Genomic DNA, 20,421 nt, shown 5'->3' with positions numbered 1-20,421 from the left:
TCTGTTTGAAACTAATCAAATTGTCTCGATTGTCAATAAATCAAAACTTGTACGGGCATTATGAGATAATATCATACTACGATTTCAACAAAATATAATTATGTTAAATAGACAAACTTAGCTAGTGTTAAGCAGTGATGAAAACAAAAATAGTAATTCTAACAGCTTCTCATAACAATGTTTAGTAGTAATTTGAAATGTTCCTTGCATATTAAATGTAACGGTAAACAGGAACGCTACAAAACAAGTCTTGTACTTATTACTGCAACCATACCACCCACGCCATCGCCCCAGAATCATCGCCCCCAAAACCGGGCTACTGCCATACAGCACCATACGCCAAGGCGTTCGATCGAATAGGGCCTTTTCAGTCTGGAGTAAAATGCCACCTCATCTAGAAGCGAAGAAAAGTAAACTTCAAAGTGATGGGTGAACAGAAGCTCTTTCGACCGTGCAGGGACCAACTGCAGTTCCTCCGTTCCATAGAACCAAACCTCCGGCCTCCCAGGGCCACGGTGCGTTCGCGGCATTAGATCAAAATACAACACTAAACTAACATAAAGTCATAAGTGAACGGAGGAAATCTAGGATCAAAATTTCTACGGCAAATGATAAGCAAACGAAATTTTAAACCCTATTTATTATAAACACAAATATAATTCAACGTAACCCTGATTAATAATACAATAAAATATAATGTACAATGTCTGATGGACTAAATAAAAGTTCGGAGATATGACTCCATTCATTGAGAGTTTGAAAAAAATTATTTGTATTTAATAAAAAAATTATCATATTGATCGTTTCTATTCTTCATGACTTGATGATGAATACACCTTGAACATTTAAACATAAAATTGAAATGTTCTTAAGTACTTAAGTTCTTAAAGTTCTTAAATACGACAGTTCTCATCTAAGGGTTTCTTCATTATTAGAAGAAACATACTATCTATGCTAAAATCGGAAATAACTTTGAGTGGTCGCCTAACTAATTAACTCCACTCCTAATTAATAAACAAAAATAATAAGCTAACATTATTAGACAAAATCACAACCAACTATAAAGTGAAACAAATGTCGGGTCCGGAATCGAACCCACATCGCAATGAACCCGATGATAAAATCATGGGACAGAACCCGTTCTCGAATTCAGTATCAAAAATGAAATAACCCTCAAAGAACACATTCAACAAAAAAATATGAACACACACTACAAACAGAAGGGTAAACAATAAACACATGCGACTGGCTGTATTTTATTGAACAAATTTGTGTGTGTGTGTGTGTGTGTGTGTGTGTGTGTGTGTGTGTGTGTGTGTGTGTGTGTGTGTGTGACCGAAAATCCAGGGTTTGCCTTGGACTTCGAACCGGTGGTCTCCAGGATGCCACCGACAAATGGGTCTCTGTAATCCCTATCTCATTTATAAGATGAACAAACAATATAATACTGGCGTTCCAGTTATTCAATTTCTTTTCAGAAACAATCATTAAAGCGTTAAAAGGAAATCTTATAAATGCGATCGTATTTTTGTGAACACTTAGTTTCCCGTTCTTAGTGCATAAGCTTGGAACAATACTCTTGGCAAAATTCCTTCTTACTAGGGAGGGCACACCCTTTAAAGTTATAAATCACTCACCGAAGAGCCATGCTTCTAAGTGCTGGCCTGTGATCCTTCATTTTAAACACTCAAAGCGAGACAACAGTCTCCCTTATCAAAACGCCGTGGTAAATATATATCAGTTCAACAATATCCTCTTATCATATTCAAAAGCTTCATTGGCTTAGTAATTCTCTGCCCACTTACAACTCTATAACTCAAATCAAGCCACTATTCATTTTTTTAGTGCCACATCCATACACCTGGAATATCCGGGTTCACATCCAGTCGATTGTCCAGAAAAATAAGCCTATGGCTTTCCAATAAATTTTAACTCAGACAAAAAAGTCTCAAATGAATTTAAACGTATCTATAACATTATTCTAATTTTAAAGAAAAGCCTATACTTCTTGATATGTAAGGAAAACTGGGAAGATGTCCGTTCGTGTCCAGGCTTGTCACAAAGACACAAATTAATACAGTCATTTCTATATTCTACTCATGCAAAATTACTTTAAAATCAGAAGACACTACCGTCATGTATTACCAATATAGGTTGAATATTCCATATAAAGAAAATATATATATTTTACGGTTTAAATCATCAATAAAACAAATCTGTATTTTACCTTCTCAATCTAAAGCACTCTCAACCTTTCAGATATTTAATCACAAAATTCATGCAGATGCTCTACTTGAAATTAACATTTTATAGGCTCTAAAATTTATCCCGTATTACATAATTTCCGTCCCCATCTAAATAAACATTATTTAAAACAATATGAAGTCCTCTCAAAAGTCTCTCCCTAATTTAATATACATGCATTTTACAATTACTAACCTATCTTACGTGATCTACATATTTATATAAAATAATCCCGTAATTTACAAAATATTAATGTACTCATCATCATGTCGAGAAATCCATTGTTCGGAACTTGGGAAGGTCCCTTGGCGTCATTTAACCCCTCATGGCACTGGCGTCGATCACAGGTTTGAATTCTCTTCTGGTCCTCTTGAGCACCTTCATAATCTAAGGGTCTTCTTTACTGGAACAAGTCTAATGACGTTCAATTAAATTACGCCATTCACTAACACAATTTTTGAAACTTTAGCACAGTTCCCGCGATTGAATTTTTGGCAATATACTTATCACGTTAGTTAAATTTTTAAACACTTTCAGTACTTTAACTTTCTCTGTAACATGGAATTAGTTTTTTATACAACACATTGGCAAAATGTACATTAGCACTCCCGTATAAGGATAAGGCCAAGACACCAGCGAACCGTATGTCTTCACGTTAACGCAGTTTTGAGCCATCAGGCAGTAATCTAACATTGGAGTCCACCCGCAACACACCGCTATATGAATTAATATCATTTTCATTCTTCTTCAATTTGAAATAGGCTCGTTATAATGGCGTATAGCTTCCGGAGTAGCCTGTTGAAGGTCTTTTCCTAGTAAATGATCTATAGGCGACCTGCGTGTCTGTGAGGATGTATCCCTACCTAAGATGATTTCTAATGATGAAAAAGGCACCCACACCCAGGCTCCGAACCGGACGCTTTAACCAGTTCAAGTCCAATGGTACAGATGTTGTTCCCGAACAAGGATGCCGTCTTCCAATATTACGCTGCCCCAATTCACACTGCTAACTCTGTACAGATGCGGTTTCTCGAACGGACGAATGGATTTCAGCCCTTCACTTGGCCCACACAATCACCTGACTTGAACTTTATCGAGGACCTGTAGTCTCTTATAGTGTAGAGAATTCGGTACAGATTACCTCTCCGTCATCGCTGACGTAACTGGGTGCTGCACTGCATAACGAATGGTATAATGTCCCTTTGGAAACAGTTCGCTAGTTATATGCATTCATTCCGCAAAGAATCGAAGCTGTACACAGGCTAAAGATGATTCAATGCCGTATGAATCATGTTCGTTGAAATAGTTTCGTTGTTATGGTAATCTCTACAGTATCGTTCAGTTATTATTTCAACAACAACAGCACCGAGCTAGAGGCTACAAAATTTTGGCCACGTACGTATCAGCTTGCATTCGAGAGATAGTGAGATCGAACCCCACTGTAGGTAGTCCTAAAGTTGGCTTTCCGTTGTTTCCCTTTTCCACACCACGATAGGGTCGCTTCCTACTTATTCCTAGCCCATTCCAATCCTATTGTTGTCATAAGACCTGTCTATCTCGGTGTGACTTAAAACAAATAGTTAGAAAGGTATTGCTTCAACATCTGATTGGTGCTGTAAAGAAATAAAATAAAATAGGTTTCCTCAATTAAGAATATATAGTACCTAACAAAAGTTTATGAACATCAGCGATAAACAGTTAATGAACTTCTTGTCCCACAATTCTGGTAAGAACTGGTTTGCAAGTAGGTTTTGGCTTATTCGTGTGGTTATACAACTTACGAGAATGAACTGTTGAAATATATAAGGAAGTTTATGAATTACAATTTTTGAAACATTTTGAGAACCTATGAAAGAACCCCATTTTTGAGTGTAAAGGCCACCCTGTTCACTAAACTACAGCAGGTATTGTGGTTACTAAATTTTTTCTAAATATCTCTCCAGTAGAGTGTATATTTCCGTAAAAGCCGAAAGATGAAAATATCACATGGCCGTTTTGTTTTACGACACCATTTCGGACGATGACTGTACCCTCAAGGTTAAGACGCTAGTCAGCAACAGTTCTCCATCTGTAGTATGCACCGACCCCTGGGATCTGTTGAGGGAAGTCTGTACTACGTGTGGGGTGCAAGTTTGGTTATGGTAGCACTTTCCAAAGATTTGTCAAACATTTCTAAACACGGCGTTAGTTTTTATTATTTAAGTTCGATATTTCAAAGAGAACGTCCCCAGAAAACAAAGACCCTATGATACTTCAATCTTTCGGCTTTTATGCCAATATGCACCCTACTGGATAGTTATTTTCAAAAAATTAAGTAGCCGTATACCTTCTGTACTTTAGTCGTTACAACCAAAAGTGGGGTATCTTCGTAGGTTTTCAACATGTTTGAAAAATTTATAACTCTTAAACTTCAGTCGATAAATCAACGATTGTTTTTCATAATGGATATATTATCACGAATCCGCCAAAAATTCCCCCTCCGTAGCTTAACGGTTTGTGTTGTCAGCTGCCGTCCTCGGAGGCCCGCGTTCCATTCCTGGTACTGCCAGAAGTACATGCAGCTCACCACCAGTGGGGGTGCGCCTGAAAAAAGCTGCACCACCTCGGCATGAGGACACGAGTATATTACTACTAGCCAAAAAATACATTTTTCAGACCAAGTCGTACAATAAATTTAGGACCAGGAGCTCATTAACTGATTTTCGCTGGTGGTCTTAAACTTTTGTTAGGTACTGTAATTTACCGTATTTGTAGGCCTATAAGAGACACCGACCTTTTAGACGCACTCCGTTTTAGAACACATTTTTTATGAGATAAACTTCACAGTCGAATATTATAATGGGTTTATACCGCTTCGAATATAAAATAACGTGTACGTCTGCTCTAAACATATAATTTAACTAGGAAATCTTTCTAATTGTTTTCACGAAAACTCAGAAATTAAGTTCCAGAGTTAAATGAAGAGTCACTTGAAATTCTTTCTACATCGTAATGTGACTCCTCGTACAACAAATTGTAATATGCACCAGTGCCACACTTCTTAAACGACGTAACCAATGTTTATTAATACAGCTATCTAGGCGTTGAAAATGACTAATTATACCCACTGGTATTGCAGGTAATTGAGTTTTCAGTTCTGGGGCTAATTTTTAACATCTTCTGTTCCGTTAGAAAGATACTGATCCCATACTAATAGGACAAGTTTCTTCATTCTTCTTTGAACAACTTTTATCTACCCGTAAATTAATTACCTATTCACCCATCCCGTCTTTTGCATGAGCATGTAAAAATGTTCTTTCGAGCAAATTTTCTTTGGGTAGTCTACCTTTAGTGGTGACAATTTTGTCTTTTCAGCAAAACATGGCAAAACAATCGTATATTAAGTTTTTCATTGCCATAATATTTTAACATTGCTTGTGGCCGGGGAATCTAGTTTTTGTTTCAGGGGACATTGAAAGTCAATATCCTCAGGCGTTTCTTGATTTTCTGAAAAATGTCCACACTGAATGTAGTTATAAGGGTTGAAGTGAAATTCTGCATTGACTCACATTAACGATCGTAGTGGCAGAGAAAGGCGAACTGCTAATCTAATCGACCGGATAACGATGATTAAGAAAAGGATTGTAATTTTAGGAATAAATAAAGAATATATTCTCCTACTTGGTTATATTTTACTTACCTAAAATTCGTAGCTCATATCCCTAGGATGTTTTTAACATTGAGTTGTTTGCCTAAAGGGCCAGAACTGTGGAAGTTTGAGCCATAAATTGTCAAAAATGTAAGAGAATTTAGCAGTAGAATAGCAGAAATTTAAAATACTTACACCGTTCACAAGGAGTGGAAGTCAAACGAACACTACTGTGATCGTTGGTCATAGCGCATGAGCATCCCCTGCCTGGGCGACTGCCCTAAATGCAGATCAGTGTTGATTGATTGATTGATTGATTGATTGATTGATTGATTGATTGATTGATTGATTGATTGATTGATTGATTGATTGATTGATTGATTGATTGATTGATTGATTGATTGATTGATTGATTGATTGATTGATTGATTGATTGATTGATTGATTGATTGATTGATTGATTGATTGATTCTCGTACTTGGGAGACTCTCATACGCCGCAAGGAAGCAAGAGAAAAATCACACACCTAGCGAGTGACTGCGTGGTTAGGTCATGTAGCTGTTAGCTTGCATTTGGGAGATAGTGGGTTCGAATCACAATGTCGGTAGCCCTGAGGATGTTTTTCCGTAGTTTCCCACTTTCTTACCAGCGTGTGCTGGGGCTGTACCCTAATTAAGCCACGGACGCTTCCTTCCATCTCGTAACCCTTTCCTGTCTTATTGTCGCCATAATACCTATGTGTATCGGTGCGACGTAAAGCAAATTCTAAGAAAATTCACATAACTCAAAGAAGAATAGACTTTCAGAAATTAAATTCATACAAGGTAAGTGTCGGCTAATAAGACGCTCCCTGATTTTCAAAAGCATTTTCAAATAGAAAGGGTGTCCTAAGCACCGGAGAATGCGGTAATTCATTCTGAAACAGAAACAGCGTAAAACATTGAAGTTCAAAACTTGAAGGACAACCCTACCTGTAAATACGTACAACTTAGCGTTTTTTGGTTTGTTTCGGTTTTGTGTTTGGTCCCAAATTGGCGTAGGACCCGCACATTTTCATTTTTTATCATGTAGCTATCGCACGTGTTCTTCGCCAACTTATCCTCCAGTCATTGCAATACCTGTTTCTGCGCTAGCCAAACAGAGGTGCTAAAGGCGCACTCGAAGGAGTAGGATTCTGTTCCCTGTCAGGAGGCCGAAATATTTAGAAACGAGTTTCCCATATAGATCAGTCAGCAGCAGCAGAAATGAATGCCAACTTATTCCATGAGGGAAACGGTGCTCTGACATTAGGTACCCCCTCTACCCCACGTAGTGAGAAGGCTACGGATAGTGGAAGCTCTTACTTTCTCTTCTTCCAGGGGCCTTTATAACCTGTACGGAGACGACTTCGGTTTGCTAAATCTCTGACTAGGATTGTCCCATGCACTGGTGTACCTAAAGTAATAGAGCGAATAGCTTCGTCGGACTATGTGTAAGTAAGGCCAGCAACCATTAATAAACACACTCACTTCTTTCTATCAAGCCTTGGGTCCACAGAGGTGATATAGGCTGTAACTAGGCCCAGATTCGTATGATATATATCATGAACTGTTTTCCCATAAGTAAGTAAATTCGATCGCAGCAATGGAAAGGCCCGCCAGCGCTGCGATCGAATGAACTCGATCTGCCTTTTTTAACGGTGTTATATCCTTCAGACATCTATTAGCTGCACCTTAAACCAATTACTCTTTATTATTAGTTCTGTTTGAAAACGGTTTTCTTATGTCACACAGTTGTAAACATCGTGTTGGACTGATGCCTGCCACGTACGAACGTAAGATGCGCCCGGAGGAAATCTTACATATCTAGAGGAGATTGAGTCCGATGAAGATTTCTATAGTGGCGGTAGTAATATTGAGGATTTTGAAGTGATAGGGAGTGATTATAATGTTGATATAGGTGATGATTTGCTTCCAGAGGGAGGGAGAAATGGCACTGACCTAGGCCTGCTCTCGGGCTCAGACGACGAGTTTGCGCCGAACGCATACGCATTTCAAACGAAAAAAACTAGCTACGTAAAATAATAATTTGACTCCTGAATTCCTTGGAATTGATTATTTCGAGGTATTTGTGAATGTAGAGGTGTTGGCAAAGGTAACGGACGAAACAAACAGATTTCATAAACAGACAGTTGATGCTAAGATCATGACAAGTTCCGTTCTGCTTGTATATATATTGTGTGTTTAATTTAATCTTTCTGCTGTTAATCGTGGGTATGGATTGGTACTGTACGTATATATAGTAGACACAGCCCATCATGTAGATGGGAATTTCTAAGAATTTTCCTAATGGACGAAATTTTCGCCACCTCGTGTGGAGCCGAACCCTGGATCCCTGACATGACCTGTCTCCAACACTGTATGAACAAGCTGGGGAGTTAAAATGTCGTTTAGAAATATGTTATTCTGTAGTTAGTGCTTGTATTTTCTGTTCAAATTGGTGATAATATATGTTGAGGTTGTTAGATGAAATAAACCAGCACTGGGGTCGTACCAACCTGCCCAAGAATTCAGCAGTGAAAAAGGTTAAGAAAACGATTCTCCTTTTATGGGTCATATACACTGACATGGCGAAAATCATGGGATGGGGGTTTAGTATCGTGTAGGCCCTCCTCTAGCTGGGCCAAGTGCAGTAACTCGTCGTGGCATCTATTTCACAAGTGGAAGAACCAATTGTGGAGAGATTCTGAGCTATGCCATTTGGATAGCTACAACAGCTTTCTGTTATTTGTATGTGCAGGATCTTGGTGGGTGAATGGACCTCACAACTACGTCCCACAAATGCTCCCCAATGTCCATATCAGGCGAACGAGGTGTCTCACCAGTCATTGAAACTTTCCAGAACGCTCCTTATAATATTTCTGGACAACTTCGACCTGATATATGTTCTTCAACTTTGCGCAGCCAGGGCAAACGGGGCCACACAACACTGTCTTCCCTGTTGGAGAACCTCTGATGATGACCAACAAGTTTAAATATCTTGGATCAGTCGGTACAACTGATGGAAATATCGATACAGATGTCAAGCATCGCATCAGTGTTGGTTGAATGAAACGGCGCTCTTTTACTGGTGTTTTGTGCCAGTCAAATTTACAGTAAGTGTAAAAACCACTGTCCGGCCTGCCCTCATGTACGGCTCCAAATGTTGGGCAAGGCAGAGGAAGCATGACCAGCGAATGTATGTCACAAAGATGCGGATGTTGCGATGGTCGGTGGGAGTTACTCTGCATGATAAAGTGTGCAATGAAGATAAGCAAGGAGCTTTCAAATTTGTGTCCATCAGTGACAAGATAGAGGAAAAACAGCTCCGCTGGCATGGTCACGTCAGAAGAAGAAATGAACACCATTTAGTACAGAAAGATTTTGCTGTTGAAGAGCCGAAGAGTGGAAGAGGGCGTCCAAAGGCAACAAGGAAACGAACTGCTGATGCTGACTTAAGGAAAAGTGAAATGTCATTAGATCTGGTACAAGAGCGTCGGACATACTATCTCCGAGTCAAACGAGTAGACCCTGAGTGAGCTTCGGAGTGCCCGATTTATAGGAACATGTACGTCCACGAAAGAAGAACGACCCGATGATATGGTCGTTATCCTGCTGGGATATCTCATCGTTGTAGAAGTACGTAAAGTCCATGTAGGGCTGCAAGTACTCGTCAGGCAGTTGAACGTAGCAGTCACTGGTCATCGACCTGTTCAGGGTGATCGGTGGATTCAGCCCATGCCACGTGAACACAACCCACACCATTATGAAGCTACAACAAGCCTGTATGATGCATTGTTGTCAACTGGGGTCCATGGCTTCATGGGGCCTGCGTCACATCCGAACACTACCGTCAGCTCGATACAACTGAAACAGGACTCATTGGACGCGACTACATGTCGCCAGTCCTCCAGGGTCCAATTAGCAAAGTCTCGCGCCTGGGTGAGACGTTGTGCCCGGTGTCGTGGTGTTAACAAGGACATTCTGGTAGGTTTTCTGAACCCATATACCACTGACGTTAAGGAACTCTGTACTGACCTGCTGAGTATACATCTGGTGTCTCTTGCATTGAATGTGAATGTGATTTGAGCCAGTGCGACTGGTCTGTTACCACGAACAATTCTAACAACACGCCGCTAATCGCGATCATTGAGCATCCGTGGTCGGCCACTGCGCTGTTCACTGTTAATGCCTTCCATGAGGTATTCCCGATACATACGTGATACCGTCTATCGAGAATGGTCAAATTCTACACAACTTCACCAATGGCATATTCCATTCATCTGGCCCCCAATATCATGCCCTGTTCGAAAGACGATAATTCGCGTCATCTTTCCACGACCAGCACAGACGGTGTTTACACTCACTCTCGAGATGTAGGATCACACTTGATACATATTTGGGGACTTCCAAGAGGGCTGGGCTGAGTGGCTCAGACGGTTCAGCCAATGACCTTTAGACCCAGTGGCAGCTGTAAGGATCTCTGAACCCCGCGGGCCGAGGGAGCTCATGGCTTGTTAGGGGCCCATGACTGTTTCTTAATTCAGTAGCTGAAGAGTGATTTTACATATTGATAAATGTACAGCACACAACACGGTATCATTTGTATTACAGAGTGTTATTCCAAACTTAGGCCGCCGTAGTGCAGAGCTTCTCTCTCCAATAGGAGTACGGTAGTTATTTCTGAAAGAGTGTGGGTTTCCCAACCTGTTCCAATAATAACCACACCTTGCTGCCACTCACAACTATCAACAAGGCTTTTGAAGTAATTAGCCAGTTCTGAGAAGTCAGTAGTCAGCGTAGATGCGATAACAAAGACATCCTCTTTATCTAAACTCTAAATACTGATGTTTCGCCTGTTCATAACTCTCGGCAGTCAGTTTAACTAAGTAGGCCTACGATGGACTGTTGAGTTGCATAAGAACATGCATTGAATGTAAGCTTTGGGAAAGCATTCTTTCCTATTATATTAGACATGTTTGCAAAACTAATAACTGGTTTGACAGAAGGCAGTTTGGGTTTAGGAAAGGTTATTCCACTGAAGCTCAGCTTGTAGGATTTCAGCAAGATATAGCAGATATCCTGGATTCAGGAGACCAAATGGACTGTATTGCGATTGACCTAAATAAGGCATTTGATAGGGTAGATCATGGAAGACTACTGGCAAAAATGAGTGCATTTGGACTAGAAAAAAGAGTGGCTGAGTGGGTGGCTATATTTCTAGAAAATAGAACTCAGAGAATCAGAGTAGGCGAAGCTTTATCTGACTCTGTAATAATTAGGAGGGGAACTCCTTAAGGCAGTATTATTGGACCTTTATGTTTTCTTATATATATCGATGATATGTGTAAAGAAGTGGAATCAGAGATAAGGCTGTTTGCAGATGATGTTATTCTGTACAGAGAAATAAATAAGTTACAAGATTGTGAGCGGCTGTAGGGTGACCTCGATAGTGTTGTGAGATGGACAGCAGGCAATGGTATGATGATAAACGAGGTTAAAAGTCAGGTTGTGAGTTTCAAAAATAGGAAAAGTCCTCTCAGTTTTCATTACTGCGTTGTGAGCCGTATCCTGCCGGCCCATAATAAGAATTAGAGTATTATTTGACCCAATATGTAAAATTCATTCATAAAAGTTACAGTCTAACATGTTAAAGCATCGTATCCCAAGATAGTTGATACCGGATGTTGAGCAAGACAGTGGTTCGCTGGATATTGCTTCATATTTCCGTATGACCGTGAGAAAGGATAGCGTAACCAAGCGCTGGCAAGGATCGACACGTGTATTTGATGCTGACCAAGCAAGATATTTCAGCCAATGGGAACTTAAGGATTTGGCAAACCTGGAGGCCACACCGCGCCAAATCTTAATTCCAGGATGACCAACGTGCTCATTTGATAAAGTCAGTTTCTGTAGGTAATCGGTTTTCCACAGTTTCAGAAGTCAGGTATATATTTGGAAATGTATTATAAAAATTGGTGGAAAAGATTTGCTAGTGTTTGAGCTGTGTTTTATATCACAATAAGTATTGTGTCATCATATATGACGAACTCTCTGATTGGTGGTTGGTTCAGACACCCGGGAACCCCAGTATTAATATGGCGTCACCGAAGCCTCCTCAGTAACCTTAGCTCTGGAGAGCGTCACTCTGTGTTAAATGCTTGGATAGTGCGGAAGCACAAACTGTGATTGGCGATCGTGATTAACGTAGTGTTATTCCAGTAACAGTAACTGGTTCTCAACGATACTTTAAATTGTGCAGTTGCAATATTTTACTTTACTTGAGTAAATGGAATAGTATAATTTTGGCAGAGTTTACTTTCAATTGATAAAGACGGTGTTTAGTGACCGCTGAGTAACAAGTGTAGTGGAAACGTGCTATTGTTTCACTATTCCGCGACGGGCGCGTTTCGCGTGGAACTTCCGTAACGAACCGTGTGCTGCTTTTCAAACTGTATTTTTACCCTTTAAGTGAAGTGTGTAATATACATGTGAATCAGTGTGTTTAGCTGATCTGGTAAAGAGAAAGGGTATTTCGGCTCGCAGCATTAAGCAGCGAAGATATTATCAACTATAGTCTTCTGTGTTCCAGTGAATTATTTTCCAGCAAGATGATGGATAAGCCTGCAGAGGAAGGAAGTGCATTCCCACATGTTAATGCTGTGATTAACATGGTGTAGATCCCTAAATCAGTGGGGATGTAAGCTGCTATCCTGGTATCTCGAGAGTCGTCATGTAAAATACAGTAAGGCGCAAGTGTTATTTAAGGCATGATATGTAAATTATGTTAAGGTACTAGGGCAGTGTAGATAGAATTTTTAATTTTCATGTAAAGTAAGCCTGACGGCATGTGTTTGTTTAATTTTGTTACTATGATAGATTCGGATACGAGAATAATGCATGTTTATTTTATTTTCATTTTGCTTTATGATTAGATGTTTGGGAAAATGAGGGATTGATAGGATCAGTTGTTGTTTATTTGTGTATGTTACTTAGCGTAGGATATTCCGAGTTTTCTTAAAATATATGCTAGAAGGGCTAGATGGACAGGTTCATTTTTATACTACGTTAAACACGTATTAGTTCATTTTATTTCGGTTATTCAGAGAGACAGGTATAGCTATTTTGCATGATGCATGGTTTTACAGAAGCTGCCCGAAGGAGCTGCAGAACGTCGTTGTTAAAATAAGATCTTTGAAGTTAAGTTGGATTCTGTTTGCCTGATGGTCTGCCAAGGACACGAACTGCGTCTCATTATGTGGAAAGGCCAGTGGGATTCATGAGAAATAATGAGATAAAAATTGCATGCTGAATTATAATGTATTGGTGCAGGCTGATTGTATGCCTGACAAGATAAAGAGTATTGTGCAGATGTGTGTGCCTGCCTAGTGTCTTCTGAGTGTATATTGTGATCAGAATGGACAGTGTTAATTCCAGACTATTGAGTCTGAAGTTGTTAAATGGCCCAAGCATGCTAAGAAGGAATGAATATACGTGAGTTTCCGTGTAGCCGATGAAAGGCGTTATCTCATGGCAAGCTGATTTCTGGCCTGTGTTTATCTGTAAGTGTGAAGGAGACAGCCCTTGTGGCGGCCTCGGGAGACAAAATCCAATCTTTAGCATAGTGGAGTTCAACATTTCTTTTCAGCCCGTAATCTACCCGGAAGTACATGACGGATGACCGCGCTGTTGAGCGCTCAAACGCAGCAGAAGGAGGCAATGTTGCCCATTGCTTTCTTCGTGATATCAAGGGTTATTTATATGTTTTCCCTTACAGGATGATGTTTTACATGGTTATTTGTGATTGTATACCTTGTCTCGTTGTTTTTAAAGGGAACAGCCCGAGTGCTGAAGTATTGTTGGTTTATCTAATTCTGTCTAGATCTTTTGTAGTGAACCGGGATTCACATTAGATTCAGTGTAGCATTTAAGATTTTACTCGATATCCGATGTATATATATGTTTAGTTTGATTATTTGAATTGTTGTAAATATAGTGTAGGATTTGCCCCTAGTATTTTGCATAACTTACATAGCGTCCATCGCGTCTTAATTATTTTTCTTTCCGTCGTAACTTTTCTTTATAATGTAACTTTTATTTTACGGAAATAGTTTGTCGACTCTCGGGATGAACTTAACTTTGAAACCGTATCGTTGGGATGCGATAGTGTGAAACTCCATACGGAAATACCACATGTCAGTGTTTGCGTACACTTGTTGCCATACAATATAAACATTGGACTATAAGAAGAAACTCAGTCTTGATTTATATAAATGTTCTTTGTTGAACTTGTTTTTTTTAATGTCAAATTTGGTATGATCATTCAATTAACGTTCTAATTTCGATTTATTTCAATACTTTGAGTTCATTTTTATAAATTATTATTTTTCTTGATTTAATTATTTTCATGTGATATGATCGGGGATATTTATTAATAAATCCATCTTACCCCCTATGATTGTTTCTCATTCGTGTTATACCTCCATTTCCTGTCATTGATTGCTATTTTAGTGTAGAACTTCGACTTTTTATCCTGACCCAATCGACAACCAACCCACACTCTGCCCAACCCTGAGTTAGTCGGATGTTCATACAGGAATGGAGGCATCGTCCTAGAGGGTATTTACCCCTGGGTACGGTACAGTTGATGGGGTGAAAGTTCCTTTTGGGGATCATTGTAAGTACCTAGGTGTTAATATAAGAAAAGACATTCATTGCGGTAATCACATAAATATGATTGTTAATAAAGTGTACAGATCACTGCACATGGTTATGAGGGTATTTAGGGGTTGTAGTAAGGATGTAAAAGAGAGGGCATATAAGTCTCCGGTAAGACCCCAACTAGAGTATGGTTCCAGTGTATGGGACCCTCACCAGGATTACTTGATTCAAGACCTGGAAAAAATCCAAAGAAAAGCAGCTCGATTTGTTCTGGGTGATTTCCGACAAAAGAGTAGCATTACAAAAATGTTGCAAAGTCTGGGCTGGGAAGAACTGGAAGAAAGGAGGCGAGCTGCTCGATTAAGTGGTATGTTCCGAGCTGTCAGTGGAGAGATGGCGTGGGAAGACATCAGTAGACGAATAAGTTTGAGTGGTGTCTTTAAAAGTAGGAAAGATCACAATATGAAGATAAAGTTGGAATTCAAGAGGACAAATTGGGGCAAATATTCGTTTATAGGAAGGGGAGTTAGGGATTGGAATAACTTACCAAGGGAAATGTTTAATAATTTTCCAATTTCTTTGCGATCATTTAAGAAAAGGCTAGGAAAACAACAGGTAGGGAACCTGCCACCTGGGCGACTGCCCTAAATGCAGATCAGTAGTGATTGATTGAATATGGTCAGTCACGTAAGACCACAAACTTGCATTAGCCTTGAATTCATTTGTCTGGAATTTCTGCTTGTCTTTACTTCCCAGCGTCCATATTTCACTCCCATAAGGGGGTGCTGTAAAGGCTCTGTTTTAGAAAATGTGATTATTCCTTCCTAATTCTTTTCTAGATATGTCTAATTTTATCGAATTTGTTTTCGATATCGATTTATTTCGAATTATTTGTACTTACATCCACGTAATTGAAATGAAACGTTTGTTCTTTTGTGTGGTTATCAATAACTGTGAAATAACTTACCTTAGAACCCCGTGACTAGTGCTTTTCTTACAGAAGTTATAAAATAGTATATTTTTCGGATCGTTTATTCGATAAACTACAGTTTACTGAGTAAGCAGGTTTGAAAATATATATTCCTAATAATTTTACTATTTAATTTTTCGAATAACTTTTATAATTTAAGAAAATTCATTTTCTGTCTATGTCTGTATCCCTTGTTTACGTGCGTGGGTTTTTAGAACACTGTGGAGTAAGCAAGGTAGTCTGACTACGACAGTGAAAGAGTTAAAAGCACATAATCAATAAACGTTAATAAATTTAAATACTGCTCTTGGCTCAGTGTTATAACTTAATTAAAGTCATCTCTCCAGCCTCTGACGAAATTGTCTAAATAGATGTTGAATAAAGTATGAGAAAAGGTAACCTTGTCTGGGTCATACAGTACGTGCATGCATATTTCAATGGCTTATCGGTCACGTGACACACAGGCTCTGGACATACGAGTCTGTAACGAAAATGGAATGCTATATTATGTATTGTGAACATGCAAGTACTGCTATTCACAAAAGAAGCACATCTATAACTATAATGGGCGAGCATGTTATGTAATAGCACCCCCTAAGGAATAATGCATCATTTTGCATTTTGTAAATGTTGATTACATTTCTTAGCAAATTAGGGGTCCCCACACTAAGACAAACGAAATATTAAACAATTTCCTCAATTGTGCCGTAAGATGAAGGGCTGAAGGGCCCGGAAGTGTTTCAAATTGTGAGTCGTGGATAGCTCTATCAAACTTAACGAAACACATTTCGAAATCATTTCCGGCATAAATGCAGTTCCGGAAAAACAGCCTAAAATCGTTTGTTTCTTTACTCCTTTTCTTTTTGTATTCAAATCCTAGCCAAAGTAACTTATTTGCATAATAATTTCTGTTATGTGTTCCTTGTTTCAATACCTCAGACCTTCTCTTGAAAAATGTCCACACCGAATGTTGTATAAGGGCTTAAAGTGAAATTCTGCATTGATTCACATTAGCGTTCGTAGTGGTGCTTAAGTGAAACAATGCATTGACTCGTATTAGCGCTCGTAGTGGTGCTTAAGTGAAACAATGCATTGACTCACATTAGCGCTCGTAGTGGTGCTTAAGTGAAACAATGCATTGACTCACATTAGCGCTCGTAGTGGTGCTTAAGTGAAACAATGCATTGACTTACATTAGCGCTCGTAGTAGTGCTTAAGTGAAACAATGCATTGACTCACATTAGCGCTCGTAGTGGTGCTTAAGTGAAACAATGCATTGACTCACATTAGCGCTCGTAGTGGTGCTTAAGTGAAACAATGCATTGACTCACATTAGCGCTCGTAGTGGTGCTTAAGTGAAACAATGCATTGACTCACATTAGCGCTCGTAGTGGTGCTTAAGTGAAACAATGCATTGACTTACATTGGCGCTCGTAGTGGTGCTTAAGTGAAACAATGCATTGACTCGTATTAGCGCTCGTAGTGGTGCTTAAGTGAAACAATGCATTGACTCGTATTAGCGCTCGTAGTGGTGCTTAAGTGAAACAATGTATTGACTCACATTGGCGCTCGTAGTGGTGCTTAAGTGAAACAATGCATTGACTCACATTAGCGCTCGTAGTGGTGCGTAAGTGAAACAATGCATTGACTCACATTGGCGCTCGTAGTGGTGCTTAAGTGAAACAATGCATTGACTCACATTAGCGGTCTTAGTGGTGCTTAAGTGAAACAATACATTGACTCACATTGGCGCTCGTAGTGGTGCTTAAGTGAAACAATGCATTGACTCACATTAGCGCTCGTAGTGGTGCGTAAGTGAAACAATGCATTGACTCACATTGGCGCTCGTAGTGGTGCTTAAGTGAAACAATGCATTGACTCACATTAGCGGTCTTAGTGGTGCTTAAGTGAAACAATACATTGACTCACATTGGCGCTCGTAGTGGTGCTTACGTGAAACAATGCATTGACTCACATTAGCGCTCGTAGTGGTGCTTAAGTGAAACAATACATTGACTCGTATTAGCGCTCGTAGTGGTGCTTACGTGAAACAATGCATTGACTCGTATTAGCGCTCGTAGTGGTGCTTACGTGAAACAATGCATTGACTGACATTAGCGGTCTTAGTGGTGCTTAAGTGAAACAATGCATTGACTCACATTGGCGCTCGTAGTGGTGCTTAAGTGAAACAATACATTGACTCACATTAGCGCTCGTAGTGGTGCTTAAGTGAAACAATACATTGACTCGTATTAGCGCTCGTAGTGGTGCTTAAGTGAAACAATACATTGACTCACATTGGCGCTCGTAGTGGTGCTTAAGTGAAACAATACATTGACTCGTATTAGCGCTCGTAGTGGTGCTTAAGTGAAACAATGCATGGACTTACATTGGCGCTCGTAGTGGTGCTTAAGTGAAACAATACATTGACTCACATTAGCGGTCTTAGTGGTGCTTAAGTGAAACAATGCATTGACTCACATTGGCGCTCGTAGTGGTGCTTAAGTGAAACAATGTATTGACTCACATTAGCGGTCTTAGTGGTGCGTAAGTGAAACAATACATTGACTCACATTAGCGCTCGTAGTGGTGCTTAAGTGAAACAATGCATTGATTCACATTGGCGCTCGTAGTGGTGCTTAAGTGAAACAATGTATTGACTCACATTAGCGGTCTTAGTGGTGCTTAAGTGAAACAATGCATTGACTCACATTAGCGATCGTAGTGGTGCTTAAGTGAAACAATGCATGGACTTACATTGGCGCTCGTAGTGGTGCTTAAGTGAAACAATACATTGACTCACATTAGCGGTCTTAGTGGTGCTTAAGTGAAACAATGCATTGACTCACATTGGCGCTCGTAGTGGTGCTTAAGTGAAACAATGCATGGACTTACATTGGCGCTCGTAGTGGTGCTTAAGTGAAACAATACATTGACTCACATTAGCGGTCTTAGTGGTGCTTAAGTGAAACAATGCATTGACTCACATTAGCGGTCTTAGTGGTGCTTAAGTGAAACAATGCACCGAGCTCGATAGCTGCAGTCGCTTAATTGCGGCCAGTATCCAGTAATCGGGAGATAGTGGGTTCGAGCCCCACTGTCGGCAGCCCTGAAGATGGTTTTCCGTGGTTTCCCATTTTCACACCAGGCAAATGCCGGGGCTGTACCTTAATTAAGGCCACGGCCGCTTCCTTCCAATTCCCAGGCCTTTCCTATCCGATCGTCGCCGTAAGACATATCTGTGTCGGTGCGACGTAAAGCAAATTGAAAAAAAAAAGTGAAACAATGCATTGACTCACATTAGCGCTCGTATTGGTGCTTAAGTGAAACAATGCATTGACTCACATTAGCGCTCGTAGTGGTGCTTAAGTGAAACAATGCATTGACTTACATTGGCGCTCGTAGTGGTGCTTAAGTGAAACAATGCATTGACTCGTATTAGCGCTCGTAGTGGTGCTTAAGTGAAACAATGCATTGACTCGTATTAGCGCTCGTAGTGGTGCTTAAGTGAAACAATGTATTGACTCACATTGGCGCTCGTAGTGGTGCTTAAGTGAAACAATGCATTGACTCACATTAGCGCTCGTAGTGGTGCGTAAGTGAAACAATGCATTGACTCACATTGGCGCTCGTAGTGGTGCTTAAGTGAAACAATGCATTGACTCACATTAGCGGTCTTAGTGGTGCTTAAGTGAAACAATACATTGACTCACATTGGCGCTCGTAGTGGTGCTTACGTGAAACAATGCATTGACTCACATTAGCGCTCGTAGTGGTGCTTACGTGAAACAATGCATTGACTCGTATTAGCGCTCGTAGTGGTGCTTACGTGAAACAATGCATTGACTGACATTAGCGGTCTTAGTGGTGCTTAAGTGAAACAATGCATTGACTCACATTGGCGCTCGTACTGGTGCTTAAGTGAAACAATACATTGACTCACATTAGCGCTCGTAGTGGTGCTTAAGTGAAACAATACATTGACTCGTATTAGCGCTCGTAGTGGTGCTTAAGTGAAACAATACATTGACTCACATTGGCGCTCGTAGTGGTGCTTAAGTGAAACAATACATTGACTCGTATTAGCGCTCGTAGTGGTGCTTAAGTGAAACAATGCATGGACTTACATTGGCGCTCGTAGTGGTGCTTAAGTGAAACAATACATTGACTCACATTAGCGGTCTTAGTGGTGCTTAAGTGAAACAATGCATTGACTCACATTGGCGCTCGTAGTGGTGCTTAAGTGAAACAATGTATTGACTCACATTAGCGGTCTTAGTGGTGCGTAAGTGAAACAATACATTGACTCACATTAGCGCTCGTAGTGGTGCTTAAGTGAAACAATGCATTGACTCACATTGGCGCTCGTAGTGGTGCTTAAGTGAAACAATGTATTGACTCACATTAGCGGTCTTAGTGGTGCTTAAGTGAAACAATGCATTGACTCACATTAGCGCTCGTAGTGGTGCTTAAGTGAAACAATGCATGGACTTACATTGGCGCTCGTAGTGGTGCTTAAGTGAAACAATACATTGACTCACATTAGCGGTCTTAGTGGTGCTTAAGTGAAACAATGCATTGACTCACATTGGCGCTCGTAGTGGTGCTTAAGTGAAACAATACATTGACTCACATTGGCGCTCGTAGTGGTGCTTAAGTGAAACAATGCATTGACTCACATTAGCGGTCTTAGTGGTGCGTAAGTGAAACAATGCATTGACTCACATTAGCGGTCTTAGTGGTGCGTAAGTGAAACAATGCATTGACTCGTATTAGCGCTCGTAGTGGTGCTTAAGTGAAACAATGCATGGACTTATATTGGCGCTCGTAGTGGTAGATAAAGGCAAACTGCTATTTTAATCGACTGGATAACGATGATTAAGAAAAGGGTTGTACTTTTT

General features: G+C 40.0%; 1 protein-coding gene across 1 annotated transcript in view; it reads left to right on the top strand.

Annotated features, from left to right (window-relative positions):
* LOC136863432 (pikachurin) overlaps window positions 1-20,421 on the top strand; it is a 1,329,416-nt gene that overhangs the window by 1,007,592 nt on the left and 301,403 nt on the right. The window lies entirely within an intron of this gene.

The sequence above is a fragment of the Anabrus simplex genome, chromosome 2 (assembly GCF_040414725.1).
Source record: "Anabrus simplex isolate iqAnaSimp1 chromosome 2, ASM4041472v1, whole genome shotgun sequence".
Taxonomy (NCBI): domain Eukaryota; kingdom Metazoa; phylum Arthropoda; class Insecta; order Orthoptera; family Tettigoniidae; genus Anabrus; species Anabrus simplex.
The sequence above is the reverse complement of the archived record's forward strand: the minus strand, read 5'-3'. Positions and strand labels throughout refer to the sequence as shown.